The sequence below is a fragment of the Cetorhinus maximus genome, chromosome 6 (assembly GCF_964194155.1).
Source record: "Cetorhinus maximus chromosome 6, sCetMax3.hap1.1, whole genome shotgun sequence".
Taxonomy (NCBI): Eukaryota; Metazoa; Chordata; class Chondrichthyes; order Lamniformes; family Cetorhinidae; genus Cetorhinus; species Cetorhinus maximus.
The window spans coordinates 121602043-121627589 of record NC_135884.1 but is presented as its reverse complement, the minus strand read 5'-3'; positions in this window follow the sequence as shown (position 1 = coordinate 121627589).

Below are 25547 nucleotides of genomic sequence, written 5' to 3'. Positions count from 1 at the left end.
CCAAAAAAAATGGCATGAGCTTGGAGAGGGACATGACAACCTTTGGTGAAGAGTGTCTGGTTCAAATGTGATAAATAGAGCAAGGTGTTAGTGGCTTTGTGTTTAATGCTGGAAACTCAGAAGTTTGGAGAAGGAGGCTGAGGCCAGAGATAAAGAAGTTTCAAGCTATAAGAGCAGCCAACTTACAGGGCAGTCAGCGGCAGACAGAAAAGAATACGTGAGGATGTGGAATTAATATCAACAGAGTTACTATCAGGCTTTCCATAGCATACAAATGTTGTAAAAGTGTTCCATAAAAACCCTTGGTTGGTCATTTAAGAGATAAGAAAAAAGTTAGAAGAAAGAGAATCAAATTAAAAAGCCCACAGCAAAATTACCGTGTTTTCATCATGCTGTTTGTTATTTTAAAGAAGGTGGCTGGAACTTACCTTCAGTCTGGCCTGCATTAGCTTTTCCTCTTTATTTGTTTCTGAAATTGGAATTGATAAGATAAACTAATATGACATATTATTTCAAGCACATAAGAAGAGATTTACTGAAGTTTATGGGAATTCCATACTATCTTGGGATCGACACAGGGTTACTAAGTTTAATGGATGTTGAGCCTCTTAGTAATAAGTTACTGGGGATGACCCAGGCTGAAATGAAGGGGTGAGCACACAAACATATAATGATTGGGGACTGAAAGATCAAACCAATGCCGCAATTAATTTCAACCAGAATGCCGGCCCAGTCTTGATGCCTTTAGGGAACTTAATGCTATAGGAGCTAAACAGGCAGGGCAGGCCAGGAGAATCAAGAACATAAGAACATAAGGGACATAATTTAAAAATCTGAGCTAGGCCATTCAGGAGCAAAATCAGAAAGCACTTTTACAACAGAAAGGGTGGTTGGAGCCTGGCACTCCCTCCCCAAAAGAGCTCCAAAATGCTGAGAGAATTGGACTTTTCCAGAATTAGATTGATAAGTTTTTGTTTGGGTATCATGAACACGGAACAAAGGCTCAGATCGACCAGGATTTAATTGAAAGGCAATGCAGGCTCGAGAGACTGAATGGCTTACCCCTATTCTTAATGCTCTTACAATGTTTAAAATGACTATTTAACGAATTTATGCATTTACTTTGCAGAACCTGATGATTTGGGGAGTTCTCCTTCTGTGATCGCATCCTCAGAAAATGACAAAGATAACACTGCAGGACCAAAGCCTGAGAAAAAAAAAGTTGTTTCATCTGGAAAGCATTCAAAACAGCACAAACGGTGGGTGCTGTGAATATTTTTATTTATTTTACTTTTGTTTGGCATATTAAAGTAACCTCTCTTTTTAGTAATTTTTTTCATTTCTTTTCCACCCTTCACCCAAGTTGAAGCCTTCATGTGTCATGCATAAATTCCTGGACATGGGTAGTTAGTATCCTCTCTCAGCTTCCTAGCAACAACACTATATGGACATCCAGCACGAAGTATGTAAGAGCAACTCCATGCTAGATGAGCTCTCAATATAGGCTTACAAATGACAAATATTCACTCCATGGGGTAAAGGAAGCCATTGTTCTGCATCAAGCTGTATCGATTTAACGAGTTACATGAGGCAGAGAGGAATAAGCAGAAAACCTCAAGGGAAAGAAAAGAAAGTATTGTTTAAGAATATTGGAATTAGTAAAGCTTGTTCAGGCCATTATTTCAAGTTGTGTTTCAGCACATATTCTGACATTTTTCAAGCTGTATTTGTCTCTCCCAAGCCCATGTGATAACTGTTGAATGGTGAATTGCTGTAGTCCTTTTCTGAATGTGTCAAAAGTTGACATTTAGTGCACTAACTGGAGGAATGATTTGCACTTGAGAAAATCAGCATTAATAGGGCAGTAAGGGTGTAAGAAAGGAATCGGTATCCTTACTGCCCTGCTTACTCCGACATCGGCCTGCTGTGACATTCACAGGGACTAATATTGGTGACCGAAACGTTTGCCTGTAACAGATGGTGTCAAATTTGGATTTGGATTACAATTTTAGTGGTCACATGGGCAGACATGCGATGCAGACATTCCACTCATATGCATTGGCATTCCAATCAGGATACAGTGAGATAAATGTAAAAGGTTTGTTGCTCATTCTGGCCTCACTGACATACCATTGTTGGCCTAGCCTCATACCCCATCGCCTCACAACACCCACACTCCAGGGATCTACCTGTAGGCTACCGCCAGCACCCAGCTGGCCAATATTCCTGAGGCGGAGGACTAATGAGCTGCATTGGAATACCCGCAGCTCACCTGTCAAATTCAAAGGAGTCAGTGCCCTGAAAATCATGCTGCCTTGTTGCCCTGTAGGAGTCTACTCTATAAGATAATTAAATTATTCTGCTTGCTAGAAACTTCCTCAATTCCTAGCTTCAAACAAAACACTTTGGGAGATAAATTCTGTGGGATGGGCAATAAATGCAAGCCTTGCCATCAATGTTCACATCGATGAGCAAATAAAAAAATACTTTATTTTGCCATGGGGGTGAGGTGAGAATGTAACATGTTGCTTTAATTTTTCTATATGCCGTTGCAAGGCATTACTGCCATGAGGTCATCCTGGTACACAGCCTTTAACTGTACTTGCCACGAATCTGTAAGTGTATACCTATGGTTCATATAATCAATAGTCTTTTCTTTGTTAGTTATAGAAATAACAAAATAAAAGAGAAATGGGGATTATTGTCACCATACCTGGACAAATCCGAGTTAAACAGTTCCTTAACAGAGGTAAGTGGATGAACTTGTTTATAACTAACACAGAAAACCTGTTCAAGGAACTGCCATTCCACAGTCAAAAATACAGTTCTTGTTACTTTTGAGACCCAGCAAGAAACTGTAACAGAACCTATGGTTTTGTGTACAAGCATTGAGCAGGTGATTAAAGGTATATGCTCAAGTAAATTGGGTTCTCTTTCATTAGTAAGTTTCATGACAAAACTGTACAATTAGTCTGCTATGTATGTGGAGAGTGCTACAGTCAAGTCAAAGAACGAAGGTGATACTACCAAGGTGGAAAATTCATCTTTCTGCACATTGACTAAAGCAATGTGGATACAAGATGGGTTCTAATTTTAACCTGTTTCCTTGCAATCATTGGTTAAAATCAACCCTACTCCCACTACTTATATTTTTAACACCCTTGGTGTGGTTAGTTTGGAAGAAGTGGCTGGAGGGGATTAATTATAAAAAATATGGCCGACTCCAACCTGCCCACTTCCGGTTTTAATGGAGATATGTTAGGACAGTTGACTAGCCCACCCTGAGGAGGTCGGTCGTTCGGTCAATAAAATATGTTAAGGTGGCTGTGTGCTCCATTATAAGTAAAGTTTTATTTTTAACATCTGAAGGCTGAGTTTCCCAGGTCTTGGGAAACTTGGCCGATAAAGGAAGGTGAGAGCACCTGCATTCTTCAGGTAAGTGTATTTACAGCACTGATTGTGGGCCAGGGGCAACAAAGAGAGCAAGAGTGCTTTTTCCCAATGTACCAAGTACTTCCTTAGGGAATGTTAATTGGATATTGTTAAATTGAATTTTACTTGAATTTAATTTTAAACTGCAGCACATATTTCCTAGGCCAGTGAAAAGATTATGAGATTAAGTTGCAGGTTAGGAGGGTACTTAAACTTGCAATTTTCCCTTCTGACTGAAACGTACACTGAGGAGAGACGCACAGGAGTGAGATATGCAAGAGCAGGGGTGTAAACGAGAAAACTGCACAGGAGGGAGATGCACAGTTGAAATTAGGATCCACTACCCATGTCACAGTGTCTGTAGATAGAGGCTCAGCTTTCCTTCTTGGAAGAGCAGTGCTTCTCTAGGCAGAGGGTGTCATGTCAGATGGTGGGAGACATCTGCAGCCTTTTAGAGGAGGACCTAGCAGACAATTGTGAAAGTCACCACTGGCCTCAATATTTTTGCCTCTGGTTCCTTCCAGGGTGCTACTAGAGACATCTTGAGGATCTCTCAGCCTGCTGCACATAAATGCACAAGGCTGATGATGGATGGATTTTGCCAGGACTTCGAATTAAGTAAACTTCCCATGTGATGAAAATAATCATGAATGAAAGGGCACTTGGATTTGTCTCTCTGATTGGATTGACCCAGGTATAGGGTACCACAAATTACACACATGACAATCCAAGCACCACCAGGAGTTCTTACAAACTACAATTAATATCTGACCATCAAAGCACAGCTCATATGCAACCACAAGAAGTTGTTTATGCAGGTGTGTGCCAGAATCCCTGTAGCTGTCATGATGCATTCATACTGTAGCAGTCCAATATTCCAGTCCTTTTTATTCCAGGAAGCAGACTTACGACCTGGATCATAGAGAATACCCACTTCAAACTTGGTCCATGACACCTCTATGGAATCCCACCAATGACATGCAGGAGCATTACAAAGAGATCCACATAACGTCCAAGTGTAAAGATACACTTGAGCTGCCTGTTAGGTCTGGAGGTGTCCTTCAGCACTTGCCAGTGAAAGTGACCAGAATAATAGCAGTACGCTGCATCCTGCATAGTGTTGCACAGCAGAGACGATTGTAGGTAAAAGCGGACAAAAGGGCTTATCATTTATCTTCAGGTGAGGAGATCATAGAGGAGAAAGATAAACCTCCAGACCAGCTGCTTACATTGATGCCTGGAATGCGAGGTATGTCTTAATACTGTGAAAGCTCACCTGGTGTTGAATCATATAATGAAACATAACAAGTTAAATCCTGTGGTCTGCTCCCACCACCAGTACCAGCTACCCCTCCCCCCTTTTCCATGAAACAATCCTTCATCCACTCTTCCGCCCATTGCACATCTCTCTGAGGTGTCCTGTCATTTATTGACGTACATCATGAAACAAGGGATAAAGTGATTTATTACTTGGGCGCTATAATGGTCAAGATATGGAATTAATGCAAATCAATAAATTTTATGTGGACTTATAAAAACAGGAAACTTAACAACATAACCTTTTGTCAAATGCCCACGTGAATATCCTTGGTGAATTACAATTTGTTAACCTTTAGTCTCCTATCACTTCAACATGATGCATCTCATGCAGGTTCAATTGAGCCTAGAAGTAGGCTGCTCAGATCCCTGCCCTGGCTGCTAAAGGTGCCTTTGGCATATGCCCTCTGGCTTTTGGAGCCCTTGAGAGCCCTGCTCCATCTGCACCTGTGCAGGGGCAAACTCAACTATCACGTATCAGGTACGGGTTATGAGGGGACAATAGACCAGAAATGGGAGCACTTTGAATGGAGTTCTCACTTCCATGTTCTTTTCATTATCATCCCTCTCCTGGGCTAGCACCACATCATTCCTACCACACTGTTGCAGACCAGCTTGGTGGAGATTAGTGACACACTGTGAGGCTATGAATATGTTATCTAGCATCTGTTTAAAGCGGCAGACATCTTCTACATGGCTGTGGTTATGGCCTGCAAGGACTCATATAAGAGCCATGCTTGAAGCTTTCTGGTAGCAACAACTCTTTTTCCATGGAGCTGCTTTCTTGGCAGTTTTTGCAGTGCTGGTTTGCCATTGCGTTACACACTCAGGGGGAATGGCAAGGATGTCTCAAGTCAGAACGAGAATCAAACCAGTATCGCTGGCATTATTTTAAGCCACACACTAGCTATCTGGCCAATGGAACTATGTGCACCAGCCCCCCACCCTCATCCCGCTGCCCCCTGGCCATTGAAAGATTGTCCGTATACCTCACCCTAAGGCCTGTTTTAAAATGATTTGCTCATGGATTCAGATTTGCAGAGCTGAAAATAAACATTCAGCACAGAACCATTGTTTGCAACTTTCTTAGTTAAATTATCTGCAATTAGAACTTGGATGGTTTAGTGAGATGATTGAGTTCCACTTGTACTAAATACTATCTTATGATTGAGTTTTAAGCTGTTTATTCTATATGGGGGAAGGGGACACACTTGTAACCCTAACCTTTCAGAATATTGATTTGAAAAGATTTTTTGAGATATTTAAATTCAATACAAAAAGCATTTAAAAAAACCCTAATTTGATTGAGCAGCAACGTTGGGTATTTAAGAATATTTATTCAGGATACATTCTGAATTGCAGAGGTATCTGTTGATTTGTGATACAGTTTATATTCATTATGAGTCCTCTTCCTTTTATGGGAGATATTCAGTACAGAAAGGATCTGAAAACATTTGTAAACACAATATACTGGGGTTAGCAGCAGTCATTTTATTTTCATAAAGGCAAAATACTGCGGATGCTGGAAATCTAAAACAAAAACAAAAAGTGCTGGAAAAACTCAGCAGATCTAACAGCATCTGTGGAGAGAAAGACAGAGTTAATGTTTCGAGTCCGTATGACTTTTCTTCAGAGCTAAAGAGAAGTAAAAATATGATGAAATTTATACTGTTTAAGGAGGGTGGAGCAGTTGAAGCTGGATAGAAGGTCAGTGATAGGTAGACGCAAAGGAGAGATTGCCAAAGATGTCATAAACAAAAGGTCAAAAGGGTGTTAATGTGGTGGTACTGGCTAAAGGAGGTGCTGATGGTGGCATTAAGGATAGAAAGCAGAATGTGATAGTAGCCGGACAAGGGTAAGCACTCTGGAAAGAACAACATGAACCAGTGACAGATGGCCCTAGTAGGGGTGAGTTGGGGGGAGGGGACAGTGGTGGGAGAAAAGATCGAAAATAGAGTAAAAGGTGGGGATAAAACAATGAATAAAAATGAAAATAAATAAAAATAAAAATAAGTGGATAAAAAATAAAAATGAATATTGGAATAAGGGGATAAAAAGGTGTGAGGATGGAGGATCTTATTTTCATTCTGTCTGTCACAGCCTTCGGTGATCAGTTATGAGTACAAGAGTAGAATTACTGCTAATCAAGTTGTTGAACCACACATTTCCTTCAAAATGGACCAGTAAGTAAAGAATTTTATTACATTAGAGCATACATCTAAGATGTACTGAATCTAAATAAAATTCAAGAGCTTGGGTAAAGAACATGATCTGTCTTTATCATAGAAATGGGGTTAAAATTCAACTTTGATGAGTATTGGCTGTTGTATACCTCGCCAATTTTTCTTTGGTGTAAAGTCTGTAGGGTGTATAATGGGCACTCACTAGTGCCCACTGATGTGAAATTTCACCCCCATGATGTTATACGAGATCACACATGTCCAATTAATCTCTTCTTCCCGTTTCTATGTTTTGGCACGGTGCTATTCTTTAGCTAACCTGCCAGAAAGAAACTCTGATATGTTTTTTCTCCTTAGTGACCCAGACAGGAGATAATGAGACTAATTGTATGATGCCCCATTGGAAGTAAGAGCCTGGCTGGTGGCAGATGGAAAATTGGATGCACAATGTTGTATGCCTGATTTGGTGCCCACCAAATTTTGCACTGAATGATTTGGGTTAAAAAACAAGCCCTATTATTGGAAGGTCCCATTCAGTTTGCTGAATATTTAACCAAGGTCCATGCCAAATCTTGTGTGATTTAAAACAAGATCCAAACAAAAGTGTGCATGTCACCCAAATAAAATGGGCACATGGAGTCCTGGAACCTGGTTTATTCAAGCGCCTTCTGAAAGAGAGTTGACAGTTTCAGTTTCTGGCAAAAGGGGCATAATTATATTTTGCTGCATGTTCTATGCATTATTTGGTTTCCTTGGATAGCTGTTTTTACTTTTTTTCCCTGATTATACTTGGTTGCTGTTGCATCTTGAATAATTCTAAAGTTCATTTATCCACTAACCAACCTGGAACATTATACAGGCATTAATCACTCTTTTCCTGATGAAATGCTCACTAACATACATCATAAGCTTTCCCTTTACTACCTAAATGTCATTAACCTGTAGTCATGGTTTAACAGCGTTCTGGATTCATCTTTTCTATTCCACTTATGTATGATTGAAATTGATCTTTCCTGACATCTGTAAACATTCCTTAATTTCCTGTGACTCCTGTAGGGTTTTCCTATTTAGAGCACTCATTTTTCAGTCAGAAGAGCCTGTGGTTATGTACAATTCCTGATTAAAAAGCTTTGTTTGTTGGTATTAAGACTAATTCAAACTGAATTAGAACAGAAAAAGCTACATGATTAATTACAATCCATCTGCATCAACCACATCAGGATTGATTAAGTACTCAACTGTAAAAAAAACTGCATTTTAGTTTCAGAAGAAGCCCTTGAAACTCATGAGATCATGATTTTAATAAATTAATGAAAAATCCAAATTTTACCTTCTGTTTATCAGGCTGGATAGATTACAGTCTCTGAGCTTGGAAGTTTGTCTACATATAGGCTAGCCAGCATTACCTCAAGTCAGTTCAGGTCACCAACTTTGAGTCTGATTGCCACTTTGTGAATAGGGTAAAGCCATCTCAAAAATCCTTTGGTTATTCCTTTTCTTCAAGGGTTTCCCTGCTTCTTCCTCCTTTAAAAGGATAGGAATAATAATACATATATATGCTGAGCACAGGCATTGAGATTTGAGGATCTGAATTTTTCCTTGCTATGTTACACAAATACATTTAACACATGAAGCAATCAGGTGAGTTCCGCGTATTCAAATTGTAAGAGGAAAATAGAATAATATGATAGTTGGGGTGGATGAAGAGGAATGGGAGGAGGCTCATGTGGAGCATAAACTCCCGCATTCACCAGTTGGGCTGTGTAACCTTATGGCCTATTTCTGATTTGTAGAGCTGTTGTATTTCTTTGTAAATTAACCACTAATACTCTCTCTTATGCAACAGCATCTCACCAGACCTTCTTACTAAACAAATGGAAAACTGGTAAGGAAAAGAATTTCAATACATTAAATAAATTGAATTTAAAAATGGTTTAAAAATCATATTTAAATGCTAGCTTAACTCAGTTGCAGCCATCCCACCGCTAAGTCATAAGGTTGGGATGTTAATTTCCTTGAGGCGAGACTTCCACCCCTAGCTGGGGGAGGAAATCCTGCCTCCAAAAGCTGCTGGCCAATCGATTGGATGGTGCAGTCACAACGTTTGTTGCTGGAGCTGGATGCAAGGTAATTGGGGAAGCAGGGTAATTACTGTCCCCAGTGAGGGAGGCGAGGAGGATGTAGATATATCTGGAACTTGGAGGCAGCCTCCAATTAAAGCAGGGGCCCATAAAGGTTGCATGACTCCCTCCTTTCTCATCTGAAGCTTGAGCATTTTTACCTGCTGGGTTTCCGACCTGTCACCATCCTCAGCCCGCCACTTGCAAAATGGCCACTTAAGGCCTCAATTGGCCAATGGGCAAGCCACCTGCACCTCCCACAGCGCCTGTAAAATTGTGGCGGGGAGGGTAGGCAGGAGGCATGAAACGCATGACATTTTAGCTGCCCCCTGCCTGCAAATCCTATGCCTGGGGCTGTAAAATCTAGCCCATAGAGTTGAGGTACAGATCAACCATGAACAGCAGAGCAAGCTCAAGGGGCTGAATGACCTACTCCTACCCTATGTTCATACCCTGCAAAACACATGATTTTTATCCATTGTGTCATTTGTGACCCAACTCACTTTACATTAGGTTATCCAAATGCTCCCAGGGATCAGCAACTCTAGCACTAGGGAAATGAAAAAATGGCCCTGAAAAAGCCTGGCCTCTATGTAAGGTGCCATCTGCGCATCTTTGATGGTGTACTTCTGAGCAGTAAATGTTGCTTCTCTTGATTCCTTGACTGTGCCTCTATTCTTCTCCTCTTTGTAGCTGATGTCACCAGATGGTAATTTTGAAGAAAATTGAATTGATTGGTTGATGTGGATACCTTGTTTTTTAATTGATATCTTTTCACATCTGTCTATACTTAAGCAAATCATTCCCTTAAATTAAAAGTTTTTATTTGAGCAAATCAGAAAATACACCAGATTAACTTTTATGCTCCAACATATTTAATCTGCAAGGCTTTGAATTGTATAGATTGCAATATATTTTAAGCAGGAGGATGACTGGCTATTCTCCTTTTTTACCTGTGTTTTATAAATTTTTCCTACATCCCATATACATTAAGAAGCTGGCAGTTTGCAATATTATAACCATGATGAGTGCTAATTATGATCTCTGATAATGACATGATGTGTCAATGCTTTCCTAGCAACACCAGAAAGAACAAACTAGTGGAAGTTAAATGATCATTCTTCCTTTCCCTCTCTCTCAAATTGTAAAAAGCTTAAGTATGAAAAGAATCAGCAGAAAATGGTATCAGTACCATTCTGAAGTCCTTCTCCATTAGAGGCAAGGGCCCTTAGATTGCTTTTATTTTAAGAGAGGTTGCTAGTTATACATTAAAAAAGACAGTGGTGCAATTTACCTCCACAAATCTACTCTTTGGAATTGCACTAACCTTAAGAATCTGTGATGGTGAAACTACGGCCACGATTTTACGGCCCCTCCCACCCTGCAGGATATACGGTCCCGCCGACCTGAATGGAGATTTAAATGGCTCGCTGCATCTGCCGGGGACATGCCACGGGACCGTAAAATCCTGGCCTATGACAAAATATAGTTTACCTCCCTGGAACATGTATTTTATGTATTTCCCTAGTTTTGTGCCCTGTTTAATTGATGCAATGCTAACACACTGCATCATTATTAATAGATCAGGGGATCTATTAATTAATGTGATACTTATATTAAGTATCACACAACGTACTAACACAACCATAGAACCCTTTTCAGTTACTATTAATGCCCCGGGAACTTGGCTGTGACTTTCTATTTGTTGCTATATACTTATAAATGCATAGTGTGCATTATTAGTATTTGCAAATTATCTGTTCACAAAGCACCAGATTATAATGTAAATGGGCTGTCGTAGAATTCATACTTTTCTAAACAAGTACAAGAAAAATAATTCAGTACTGTATTTAACATTTCAAATTGGTACATCTTTTCTGAATGATTTCTCCTGAGGAACAAGAAATCGTCTGTGTCACATAAAAAGGACAAAATCCACTCTGATAAGTACGGCAACATTTCATTTGGATTTAAACGAATGGGGAAAAGGTAATGTAGTATTTTATATTAAGCAGATAAGTGGTTTGTTTTGGACAGGCTTAATCCTGCATCAGGTTGCAAGATATTTCTATATACATTCTCTTAAATCTTCATTGAACCAAGATGTAAAAACTTAGACTGGATTTTATTAACTGATTTCTGGAAAGAAATTTTTTTTGCATTTGTGAGTTCGCGCACTCATGCTGACAGAAAGTAAAATAGGTATAAAATTCTGAAACCAAAGCAGAAAATGCCTGAAACACACAGATCTGTATATTTTGGATGCAGATCTTTCTTCAGAATGGTATCAGCCAAAACATAACAGTCATTGCCCCTCTCAGCAATCCCCTCCAAATGTCTGTTCACTTGTGAACATGGCCCTTGCATCCCCAATCTTATTGTGGATGATTATATTGATATCCTGGGCTTGATTTAGCTCAGTATACTGATCACAGCATCTTGCCCTTTATCGAAGCTTCTCTACCTAGCTATATTTTCCACCTAACTCAAAGTGCCACTTGATTTCTACCTTTAGTCTGGTACCCACTACTCCTTTCAGGAGTTCACTTTGTTCTGCTTCTCTTGTCTCTCCTTGAAAACCCTCACTGCTTACTTCTCAGATTCAACCCCATGGCTCTCCTGGCAGTATCTTTGTGATTTCAATCTTCACGCCAGTTCCCTCACTCTCTCTCCTCTGAATTCACTGTATTCCCATCCTCCCTAAAGCTTTCCCTCAATGTTCTTGGCCATACTTTACCATGCCATCTCCTGGAGTCTTTACGCTCTGGTGGTCTTGGTCACTGATAATGCCATTTACTACCAACCGTCCCATATTTTGTGATTGTCCCTTATTTTTACCAATTGTCCATGTCCCATAAATTTTCTCCCTGCGACACCTTTTGTCCCATATTTCCAGGGAAGTTGGGAGTCTCATCTTACCTTTTTGTTTTTCCTTCGAACATGCGCACTGTGGCTGTTGGCCACTAGGAGCGGGACTGTACATGTTCTGTGAGATGAATGGCAGCAGACACATGAAGTTGCCTTGATTCCACCTGGATGCTCTGAACACATCCCTCCCTTCTCCCACATTTCTGACCCCACTTACTCCCATATTTCTCCCTCCCCCCCCACAATCCCCATATTCCCCCCCCACCCCACCCTCTGCTGTCATGCATGTTGCAAGTGGTTGGTCACCCTGACGACTACAGATCTGATCCTCCCTTATCCACATCTCCATATCCCCTTACAATCATACTTGTTTTTCCAAAGGCATATGAAGAAAGAACTCTTCACAACTGCATTGTCTTTGTTCACCATTATACTCCTGCAGTTGTCAATTTACTCAATCATTCCCTCATGTCCACCTTTCATGCTCTCATTCGCAGCAAAAAGTTTACTCTGCAATTCTGATTATTTCGCCTGATGTTGCCCACAGCAATGCCCTCTCAAATCCGACGAGTAGAAATTTGAGTTTATCTGCCATGCAATTGGTTCAGCCATCCATCACCAGATCTGTGGTGGACTACATCAAGTTCTATTAGGACTCCTTCACAACTACCCACTACTCCAGGATTATCCAAGATAACTTCCAGTTTCTTTAATTTTCAAGACCGAGGTCCATAACTTTTTGTTAGGTAAGGGCATCAAAGAATATGAATCAAAAGGTGGGTAAATGGAATTGAAGTACTGATTAGCTTTGATGTGATTGGTGGAAAAGGCTTGAGTGTCTGAATGGGCTACTTCTTGTATTATAATGGTCTGGCATATAAAGGGTTAACGTGGGACTGAGTACAATACCACCCACATACTGATGTAAGAGAACACATGACCCGCACCTTGGTTTCAGTGTAGTGTTGGACAGAGCCGTGTCTAGAAACAAGCATGGAGACAGATCCTAGCTTGGATCTTTACTGTACCTATGTATATAGCTTCTACTAGTTAATATATACTTACTGTTGAACTACCTAAGACTACGAATATCTTAAGACCTACCAAACTATGCCCAACATCTTATAACCCTTCTGGCTTTACATTCTCTACCATTAGCAGTCTCTTTAAATCCCTCTTTCTTTCCTTCCTCCCTTACTTCCTACAACAAATATCAAGAGTTGATGGATTTTGATGTCAGTAATATTGAAACCATCTCATTCTACAGCATCTGCTGTTCCCCTCCCTTCCCCTTGCTCCAAACCCAGATTCCATTCTAGTTTCTCTCTCAATTCCTCTAATGCCTTCTCCAAGCTTATGAAATCTATCTCCTATTTATATTATCTTATTACCAGTAAACCACTTCTCCTCATTCCCATTACAGTTGATGTCACAAATAGTTCACTCCTCTCAAGTACAGTTACCCTCTCTTTCACAACTGTTGTCATCACCCCCTTCTCAAAACTCACTGTCGGTCTCACCATCCTTGCAAAGTACCATCTCAGCTTCAATCTCCCTTTCCTTGCTAAAGCTGTTGAATATTTTGTTGCCTCCCACAGCCATGTCTGTCCATCCTGGAACTTCCTAATCCAATCAGGTTTCACAAAATGGCCCTAACCAAAGTCACAAATTCCTTATGAGTTTGTGACCATGGTACATTATCCTTCCTATCCTCTTTGATATCTCTGCAACTTTTGACATGCCCAAGCATATCATCTGTTTCCAATTACTTTTCCGGTTAGCATAGAATTACATAGGATTTGTGGTGCAGAAACAGACCATTCGGCCATGCCAGCTTTTATACTCCCCTTGAGCCACTTGCCATCACTGTCATCTAAATCTAATATTGTAACCCTCAATTCATTTCTCCCTCATATACTTGTCTAGTTTTCTCTTAAATGCATTTATACAGTTCACTTCAAACACTCCCTGTGGTTGCAAGTTCCACATTCTTACCACTTTTTGTGTAAATAAGTTTCTGCTGAATTCTTTATTGGATTTCTTGATGCCCTCTAGTTATGATACTCTTCCCCAAAAATAGAAACACTCTCACTGTATCCACTCTATCAAAACATTTAGCGATTTTAAAAACCTCTATTAAGCCACACCTCAGCCTTTTTTTGCCCCAAAAGAAAAGAGACCCAGCCTGTCAATCCTTTCCTGACATATGTACTCACGCATTTCTGGTATCATCATTGTGAATTTCTCTGCATCCTCTCCAGTGCCTCTATATCCTTTTAAAATTTGGTAACCAGAAATGCACACAGCACTCATAAATGGCCTAACCAAGGTTTCATACATGATTAGCGTAACTTTCATATCCCTCTAGGAATAAAGCCTCGAGTTTGGTTTGCTCTTTTATGGCCTTGCTAACCTGTGGCACAGCCTTTAGTAATTAGTGAACAGTTATTTGTACACTGAAATCCCTTTTTTCCCCTATCCCAACTAGACTTGCACCTTCCAAGTAATAAGTGACCTCCCTATTCTACCTACCAAAATGTAGTACCTCATGTTTATCTGTGCTGAACTTCATTTGCCAATTATTTGTCCATTCTGCTAACATATTAATATGCTCCTGCAATTTTTTGCAGTCCTTCTCAGTAATAATTAGTTCTCCCAATACGGTGTCATCTGCAAATTTAAAATTGTGTTTTTGATTCCAAAGTCCAAATTGTTAATGTAAATTGAGAACAGCACTGATTCTTGTGAAACACCACTTCCCATCTGCTGCTCTTTGAATAACTACCCTTTTCTTCCACTCCCTGCTTTCCATCTTGAAGCCAGCTAGCAATCTGTTCTGCCACTTGTTCCCTGACTCCAGCATAGAGCTTCCTGTCGAGTAGGCCGCTGGGCGGGCCTTAATTGGCCCACCCACTCAAAATGGCGGCGGGCCCTGTTTCGGTGGCGGGGTTCGGCTGCCCACCTGCCGCCGAGCCGGTGGGGCCCATCCGCCAGCCAAGGGCTAAATTCTGCCCCAGGAGTGGGATGTGAGAGCTGAAGCCTGGAAGCATTAATTAGGTGAGCAGATAGGTGAGCATTTGAGCATTAGTCTACTATGGATACCTTATCAAAGACCTTTTGAAAATCCAGATAAATTAAATCTACTGCATATCTAAGCAAGGACGAAGATAGCAGCTCACCACTGAGTGCAGCTTGAGACAGAGTATGAGCTTGGGAACCTGGTGAGTAAGGGAATTTTAAGGGTTAATTTTAAACATTAACCTTTTTGCATTTAGCATTTAAGTTTCTTTCAGTGTTAGTCAGGGATAAACAAACTTCCAAATGGAGGGGCAGCTACAGTTAGATCATTAGGTAGCTAGTTAGAACCAGTTTCTCTAGCCAGTAGTGCTGACAGATCACTGTAGAATTTCAGCTAGTTTAAATACAGGTGCTTTTGCTAAGCACACAAAGCAGGCAAACACAAAAATAGCAGCTTGTGACTGAGTGCAAATTGAGTCAGAGTGTGAGCTTGGGAATTTGGTGAGTGAGGAATTCAGTGCAGTGAGAGAGAAGGTGCTGTTCTGACCTTCTATACAAAAGGAGTGGTCCAAGAGAGAGAGCTGGAGATCAGGGCCAGGATTTTCCCCCCGGTGATTTGGGGGCGGGGCCTGCTCGCCGAGGGGAAAATGACGCGGGATGACGTAGGAAGGAATCCTCGACGTCTTCTCGGGCCATTTAAATCTTAAGGAAGGCGGGCGGACAGCGAAATCAGCTGTCCGCCGGCTGAGCTGTCAATGGCCAATTAAGGCCATTGACAGGCTCATTAAGATAGTTAAATCCCCTGCCCGGCCAACCTTAAGGCTGGTGGGCAGGCCAGGAGCCCCAGCGGCCTGTAGATTATTAATGAAACTTTATCCACTGGCGGGATGAAGTTTCATTACCGTTTTGTAAACATTTAATAAATTTTATGAGTTTGTTATCAACATGTCCCATTTCGTGTGACATTGTCACATGAGGGGGACATGTTAATTTTAAAATGTCTCTATTTTTTGACTTTACTTACCTTTCACTAAACTCCCTGAGACAGGACTTTGCCTCAGGGAGCAGTTTGGGGATTCTTTGACAGTTGGGGATTCCCTCCCCCCCCCCCCGGAACAGGAAGCGCATAGCGCTTCCTGTCGGGCAGGCCGCTGGGCGGGCCTTAATTGGCCCACCCACTCAAAATGGCGGCGGGCCCTGTTTCGGTGGCGGGGTTCAGCTGCCCGCCCGCTGCCGAGCCGGTGGGGCCCACCCGCCAGCCAAGGGCTAAATTCTGCCCCAGGAGTGGGATGTGAGAGCTGAAGTCCGGAAGCATTAATTAGGCGAGCAGATAGGTGAGCGTTTGGTGAGCTTTAAGGTTTATTTTTCTCTAAATGGCAGCAGTAGTTTAAACGAGTACTGGGGAGATATAAGTATTGCATTAAATTTATAGCTTAACTAGTTAAAAGACTTGATATAGTTACAGAAAATTGAGAGATATTTCTAAACTTAATTAGTTAAATAAAATACAATAAAAATGGCAGGGCAGGTGATGTATTTCAGCTGTAGCATGTGGAAGCTTGTGGTGGTGGTGGATTCCCTAAGTGCATGCACGCAAAAGGGCGCACAGATCTCCCTGAAGCAAAGTGCTGCCTCAGAGAGATCGGCTCAGACTTGAAACTTTAAATAAAGATGAGGAAAAATTTCACTGCCATGTCCCCTCATGTGACACTGTCACATGAGTTGGGACATGTTCATAACTTTTATTTTAACACACGCTGAAATCTTAAAATCCCTCATGAAACCTCATCCCGCCAGTGGATGAGGTTTCATGCTTTTTCAGAAGCCCGCTAGGGCTCCCGGCCTGCCCGCCAACCTTGAGGCTAGGCAGGCAGGTGCACTAAAGACTTCAAGTAATTTTTTAATGGCATTAATAGGCCATTGACAGGTCAGCGGGCGTGCACCCGACTCGGCTGCGCCCCTGCTGACCTGAAAATGTAAATGACGCGGGATGACATCGGGAGTTCCACCTGATGTCACCCCACGTCATTTTACGCATCGGCGAGTGGGCCCCGCCCCCTACTCGCCAACCAGAAAATGCAGCCGTATGAGTATCTAGGGCTAAATTAAAAAGTAGAACCACAAAGTTAATAATCTCTGGATTACTACATGAGCCATTAGCAATTTGGCATAGGGTAAATAAGATCAGAGAGTTGAATATGTGGCTCAAAGACTAGCGTGGGAGAAATGGATTTTAGTTCATGACGCACTGGCACCAATACTGGGAAAAGAAGGAGCTGTACTGTTGGGACAGCCATCATCTGAACCATGATGGGACCAATGTCTTGGTAAATAGTATAATTAGGACTCCAGAGAGGGCTTGAAACTAAATAGTGGGGGAGGAGGGCTCACGTGAGGGAGATTTGGAAAGTTCTCAAAGAAAAAGGACAAGGCAATAATGCAGGGTAATGATATAGCTAATGGTAACCAGAGCGTGACAGAAAGGAATAGAGTGTATATCTAAGTTTGCCCCAGCAAATAAGCAATAACGGTAAAAGGGCAGAATTAAAGGCTTTTTGTCAGAATACTTGCAGCAATCACAACAAGATGGATGAATCAATAGCAGAAATAGAAATGAATGAGTATGATATAATAGCCATTATAGAGACGTGGTTGCAATGCGGCCAAGGTGGGGACCTGAATATTCAAAGGTATTTGACATTTCGGAAGGACAGGAGGAAAGGAAAAGGAAGTGTGGTAGCTGTGTTAATAAAGGATGAGATCAGTACAATCGTGAGAAATGACCTTGGATCAGAGTAGAATCAGTTTGACTGGAGATATGAAATAGCAAAGGAAAGAAGTCACTTGTGGGAGTAGTTCATACAATAGCTACACAGGACAGAATATACATTGTCATGGACAGAGGGTATGTGTTTTCTTATTGTCTGTGATCAAAATATTTTTGATATATGTGTGAGGTTAGTGTGTTTCCAATTTAAATATTTTGAGAATTTCCAAGCTTTTTGTGAATTTAAAATAAAGATTATTTATTAACACACGCTTGCCCCAGAGGTTTAAAATGCAAAATCTCAGACACACTACAATATACACAAAGACATACAGATGAAGAAAAAAAAATATGATTACAAGTAATAATTATTTCAGTCTCTTTCATAGCAGGCCTGTAGCTTCATAGATGGATTATTGCCTTGGCTGGAGTGGAGGTCTTGTAAAGTAGAGGACTCTCAGTAAGCAGTGAAGCCCCTGTAATTAAATTTCCAGTTCACCTCTCAGGTGAACTGGAAGATAGAACAGGTTGGGGGAGAATCCTTCCCCCACATTCAAGGTATAGTAGTTTTACCTTGGCTGCGTGTTTGTCTTGTTATGACCACAGCTGGTGTTAATTGCTGTGCAAACCAAATCCCAGAGGGAAGCTTGGCTTACTGGCCATAACCTTTTTTTTGTGTTTTCTGAAAAACAAGAAAAATATATGCTGATCTCAGCAATAAGAGGTACGATGGCACTTTTGGGATTTTAAAAATTAAAAGTAAAAGTTTTGTTTACAAAAATAAAAGAAAACTAAAGTACTCAAGATTAGTTACATAATTAAAGTTAGTCTGACAAAACATTCCCCCAAAAATACCCTACTTGGTCAAACCCACAAATAAACACCTTTCAGGCAACATTCCCTTATAGATGTCTACTATGAAATCCAGTAATATTATACAGGGCAAACTACTGTAGCTTCAGTAAGGTATACCACATGACCTCTGCCCTCTTCCACTCTGCAGTGGAATCCACTTCAGAATAAAACTGCTTGGGGCAGCCCAAGACTTTTCTGGCTTGACTGGATGGGTGATTTAAACTGCACCCTCTCCCAGCCCAGAGCTCCAGCTATAGCTCAACAGTTCAAACAGCTCCAGCTATCTCCACCTATCTCTATAGCCCCAGCTCAACAGCAACTCTGAAATACCATTTTTCCCCTTTCATCTCAGTTCCATTGTTCTCCCACCTCTTTGAAACTCAAACCCTTCCAAATATAAGATCTTTCATGTTTCCAACTTGTCTTTGCTTTTGGATCAATAAAATACAATATCCCCACTACTATTTGGCGGGGGGAGGGTTCAATTGAAGGAAAGTTTAAAAAATCAAAAATAAATGAGAGAGCAGAGGTGCAGGTAGTGAAGAAGTGAATGATAATCAAAGTGTGACAGGAAGTGGCAGAAAATATAAGCAGAAGAGTGCAGCAGAAATTAGAACCAGAATGAGTAATAATGGTAATAAGTTGAAGCTTATGGCTCTTTATCTGAATGTATGCAGCATTTGTAACAAGATAGATGAGTTAATGGCACAAATAGAAATAAATGGATATGATTTGATAGCTATTACAGAGACGTGGTTGCAGGGTGACCAAGACTGGGAAATCAATATCCAAGGGTATTCGACGTTCTGGAAAAATAGGCAATAAGGAAAAGGAGGTGGGGTAGCTTTGTTAATAAAGGAAGGTATCAGTGCGGTGGTGAATAGTGATATAGGTGCAATAGATCGTGATGTGGAATCGGTTTGGGTAGAAATAAGGAATAGTAAGGGGAAGAAGTCACAAATGGGAGTTGTCCATAGGCCCCCGAAGTGTTGCCTCACTGTAAGACAAAGTATAAATTGGGAAATAATGGAGGTGTGTAAGAAGGGTGCTACATTTGTCATGGGTGATTTTGATCTGCATATTGATTGGACAAATCAGATTGGCAAGGGTAACATGGAAGGCGAATTTGTAGAATGCATCAGGGATTGTTTCTTAGAGCAATACATTGCAGAACCTATCGGGAACATGCTATTTTAGACCTAGTAATCTGTAATGAGGTAGGATTAATAAGAGATCTTGTAGTTAAGGATCCTCTAGGGGGTAGCAATCACAACATGGTAGAATTTCAAATTCAGTTTGAGGGCGAGCAACTCTGGTCTCAAACCACTGTCCTCAACTTAAATAAAGGCAATTACAGAGGTATGAAGAAAGAGTTGTCTAAAGCGGGCTAGGAAAATAGACTAAGGGGAAGGTCAGTGGATGAGCAGTGGCAGACATTTAAGCAGATATTTCATAACGCTCAGCAAAAATTTATCCTGGTCAAAAAGAAGGACGAACCACCCGTGGTTAACAAAGGCGGTCAAGGAGAGTACCCAGTCAAAAACTAAGGCATACAATGCAGCAAAAACTAGTGGTAGGCCAGAAGATTGGAATTTTTTTAGGAACCAGCAGAGCATGTCTAAAAAGCTAATAAAGAGGGAGAAAATTGATTATGAAAGTAAATTGGCAAGAAATATAAAAACAAACAGCTTCTACGGTATATATAAAGAAAGAGAGTAGCTAAAGTGACTGTGGGACCCTTAGAGGATGCAGCTGGAGAATTAATAATGGGGAACAGGGAAAAGGCACATAATTTAAGCCAATATTTTGCATCGGTCTTCACGGTGGAGGACACTATAAATATTCCAAAGATATCAGATAAGTAAGGAGCTAATGGGAGGAAAGATGTTGTAATAGTCTCTATCACGAGGGACAAAGTATTTGACAAACTAATGGGACTAAAGGCAGACAAGTTGCCAGAACCTAATGGCCTGCATCCAAGTGTTTTAAAGGAAGTGGCTGCAGAGATAGTGGAGGCATTGGTTGAAATATTCCAGAGCTCACTGGATTCCGGGAGGGTCCCAGCGGATTGGAAAACTGCTAATGTTCAAGAAGGGAGGGAGACAAAAAGCAGGAAACTATAGGCCAGTCAGCCTAACTTCTGTCACTGGGAAAAAACTAGAGTCCATTATTAAGGAAGAAATAGCAGGACATTTAGAAATCAAGTGCAATCAAACAGAGTCAATATGGTTTTGTGAAAAGGAAATCATGTTTAACAAATTTGCTAGAGTTCTTTGAGGATATAACAAGCAGAGTTGATAAATGGCAACTGGTAGATGTAGTGTATTTGGATTTCCAGAAAGGATTCGATAAGGTGCCACATAAAAGGTTATTGCACAAGATAGGAGCTCATGGTATTGGGGGTAATGTATTAGCATGGATTGAGGGTTGGTTAACACACAGAAGACAGAGTCAGGATTAATGGGTCTTTTTCAGGTTGGAAAGACCTAACTAGTGGAGTACCACAAGGATCAGTCCTAGGGTCTCAATTATTTACTATCTATATTAATGACTTGGAGTAGAGGGGCAGAGTGTAATGTATCCAAATTTGCTGACGATACAAAAATAGGTGGGAGAGCATGTTGTGATAAGGACGTAAGGAATCTGCAAGGGGATATATATAGACAGGTTGAGTGAGTGGGCAAAAACTTGGCAGATGAAGTTTAATGTAGGAAAGTGTGAGGTCATGCACTTTGGTAGGAAAAATCAAAAGGCAGACTATTATTTAAATGGAGAGAGACTCCAAAAAAGTGCAGCACAGAGGGATCTGGGCATTCTTGCGCATGAAACACAAAAAGTTAGCATGCAGGTGCAGCAAGTAATTAAGAAGGCAAATGGAATTTTGGCCTGTATTGCTAGGGGGTTGGAGTTTAAAAATAGGGAAGTCTTGTTACAGCTGTACAGGGTGTTGGTGAGGCCGCATCTGGAGTACTGTGTACAGTTTTGGTCCCTGTATTTAAGAAAGGATATACTGGCATTGGAGGCAGTTCAAAAGGGATTCACTAGGCTGATTCCTGGGATGAAGGGGTTGACTTATCAAGAATGGCTAAACAGGTTAGGCCTTTATTCATTAGAGTTTAGAAGAATGAGGAGTGATCTTATTGAAACGTACAAGATTCTGAGGGGGCTTGACAGGGTAGACGTTGAGAAGCTAGTGGGGGAATCTTGGACTAGGGGACATAGTTACAGAATAAGAGGGCACTCATTTAAAACTGAGATGCAAAGGAATTTCTTCTCGCAGAAGGTAGTGAATGTCTGGAACTCTCTACCCCAGAGAGTTGTGGAGGCTAGATCACTGAAAGTATTTAAAGAGGAAGTAGATAGATTTTTGAAATATCGGGGAGTTGGGGGCTATGAGGACCTGGCACGAAAGAGGAGTTGAGGCCTGGGGCAGATCAGCCATGATCTTATTGAATGGCGGGCAGGCTTGAGGAGTCGAATGGCCTACTCCTGCTCATATTTCTTATGTTCTTATTTACCTATGGAACTCCTGCAAGATACAAACATGTTACTTGTAACCTCTGACTCCCCTTTGATATTCAAACTCTCCACTTATCTAAAAATGTAAATGTTATATCTAACCTATTTGCTTGTACCTCAAACTTAACACATCTATCCTTTTCATGTTTTCAAACCCCCCAGACAACCTCCTATCAATCTCTTGTCCAGTTTAATTAAATCACACATACACACAGACACCCAGCCTTCTTTACAGAATAGCACAATATTCCCCAAAATATTTAAAAAAAACACCCATTCTCATCGTCTCCCAGCTGGTTCAATGTGTTTCAAATGGTATTGGTTCTGGTGTTTCTGATGTTTCTGAACTGAACAGCTTCTGCTGTTTTTTTGAAAGAACAGGTAACCGACATGGCTTCCTAAATCATGTGGCCAATTACAAGTTCAAGTCCTTCTTCCAAAAAAAGGTAGTGGCTTGTTTTTTTTCACACCTGTCTTGGCCTTTCACATATTGAGAGCTTTTGAGACATCCATGGTTTTTGTAATTGAATGACCCCATTCAATTTAAATTATCCTTTTAAAGGCCTTTCGGAAAGACATTGAGTTTCGATATTTTTATTGCCCAGAGTGAAGTAGAAAGATGAGTTGGCTAATGTGTAATAGTCTTGTTCTGTTGATAGTTTATCTTTAACAAAGGGACTTGTGAATTTCACAAGTGACTGTGAATGTCCATATTTTAATTAGGTATTTGCTTGAGTTTCAGGTCTGTCTGGAACCGATATTGCCAAATTCACACTACAATTTTCCAGTCATCTTAAAAGCTGTTGTGTCCATTTAAAAGAATAGCCTTAAAGTTTGTAATATCTTTAGGCCGATACTGGGCGTAGCATCACCAAGAAATAATCAGGGCCTGCAAGAAAGTTTCTGCAATAATTGTGGGTGACTTTAAACTTCACTTCAATTGGATAAATCAAATTGATAAACATAACCTGGAGGACTAGTTCATGGAGTGCATTTGGGATAGAATAATACGTTCTGGAATCTACCAAGTGCCAGGCTATTTTGGACCTCGTAATGTGCATTGAGACAGGATTAATTAAAAACTTTATAGTAAAGAGAAAACTAGCAAGAAATATAAAAACAGACAGTAAAACTTCTGCAAGACTTCTTGCAACAGACTTCTACAAGTATATAAAATAGGAAAAGACTAGCTAAAATGAGCACTGGTCCCCTAGAAGACGAGACTGGGGAATTAATAATAGGAAACAAGGAAATGGCGGAGACTTTGGACAAGTATTTTGTATCAGTCTTCAAAGTAGAAATCATAAAAAGCATTCCAAGAAGAGTTGAAAATCTAGAGGCAAAAGTGAGGGAAGAACTTAGAACAATCACTATAATTAGAGAAAAAGTATTGGGAATACTAATGGAACTTAAGGCTGACAAGTCCCCCTGGACCTGATGGCCTGCATCCTAGGGTGTTAAAAGAAGTGGCTGCAGAGATAGTTGATGCATGGGTTGTAATCTTCCAAAATTCCCGAGATTCTCAAAAGGTCCCAGTGGATTGGAAAACCACAAAAGTAACACCTTTGTTCAAGAAAGGAGTGAGAAAGAAAGCAGGAAATAATAGGCCATTTAGCCTAACTTCTGCACTGGGGAAAATGCTAGAATCCATTATTAAAGAATCCATTATTAGCGGGACGTTAGAAAATCGTAATACAATCAAGCAGAGTCTACATGGTTTTTTGAAAAGGAAATTGTGTTTGACAAATTATAGAGTTCTTTGAGGATGTAACAAGCAGGATGCATAAAGGGAACCAGTGGATGTAGTGTATTTGGATTTCCAAAAGGCATCCAATAAGGTGCCACATAAAAGGTTACTGCTGAAGATAAGTGCTGATGGTGTTGGGGGTGATATATTATCATGAATAAAGGACTGGCTAGTTAACAGAAAATAGGGAGTTGGGATAAATGGGTCATTTTCAGGTGGGCAAACTAGCTAGTGTATTGCCACAGGGATCAATGTTGGGGTGTCAACTATTTGCGATCTATATGAATGACTTGGATGAGGGGACTGACTATTGTACCCAAATTTGCTGACAATATGAAGATAGGAAGGAAAGCATGTTGCGCGGATGATACAAAGAATCTACAAAGGGATATGGATAGATTAAGCGAATGGGGAAAAGTTTGACAGATGAGTATTATGTGGGAAAATGTGGGGCTGTCCACTTTGGCAGGAAGTATAGAAAAGCAGAGTATCATTTAAATGGGGGAGAGACTGCAGAATTTTGCGGTACAGAGGGACCTGGGTGTCCTTGTACATGAATCACAAAAAGTCAGTACAGCAAGTAATTAAAAAGGCAAATGGAAAGTCGCCTTTTATTGCATGGGGTAGGGTGTATAAAAGTAGTGAAGTCTTGCTATAACTTGCATTGGAGGCAGTTCAAAGATTCCCTAGGCTGATTCCTGAGATGATGATGGCTTATGAGGAAAGGTTAGCAGGTTGGGCCTATACTCATTTAAGTTTAAAAGAATGAGAGGTGATGAAAAGTGGGGGCGGATGCTGAGAGGATTTCTAGAACTAGGGGGCACAGGTTCAAATTAAGGGGTCTCCCACTTAAGATGGAGCCACTAAGATAAGAAAAAAAGAGTTAATTATTTAAGTCTCTCAGAATAATGGTGGATATAATGGATGATAGACTTTCTGACCTCCTACAAGCTAAAGAAGATCTAACCCTGGAGAAGCAATCCAGATAGTTAGATTGTCTGAACTCTGTGTGCAGCACAGGACAATCTTAAGGGGAGAGATTAAAACATGGGACAGAAGCCAGCCCTCAGTCCAGCATATCAGGTCACAAACACGCAGACATTCCAAGTCAAGGAAAGCATTTCCCGAACTGACCAGCAGAACGACCTTGCCAGTGCTGCAGTGCAAAGTGCTCTCACAGGAGAGATCAGTGTCCTGTGAGTACAGTCCAATGGTTCCACTGAAACAGAATTGGACACCATGGCATACTGTGCAAGTCAAAACCCCAGAAATTCACAAAAGGCCTAAAAGTAATCCACGAGGTTGAGGCCGAAAACCCAGAAGAGACACAGCCATGCTTCTTGGGTGAGGTCAAAGATTGTGGTTTCGCATTCCGGAATGCAGACATCTTTGTCAATGGCCTCTAACAAATTTTAAGTTGGAATCAGGTGCCAGCATGACAGTCCTGTCAGTCAAGGAACCATGTCTCAAAGACTTCTGGCTTCGAACGATGGACACTCCACTTTACGGGGCAGGAGGAATCTGATTTCCAGTCATTGACATGATCCTCGAATCATTGAGCTATAGTGGCAAACAGATCTTTATGCTGATATACGTCATCCATAACCAGCCTTTCTCTCTTCTGAGCAGTATGCCTGTGTAGCCTTGGACCTCCTTCAGATGGGCAGAGGATGTCAAGGCAACCACTGTCATTAGCCAACGAGAACTGCATGGTCCCAAGTACG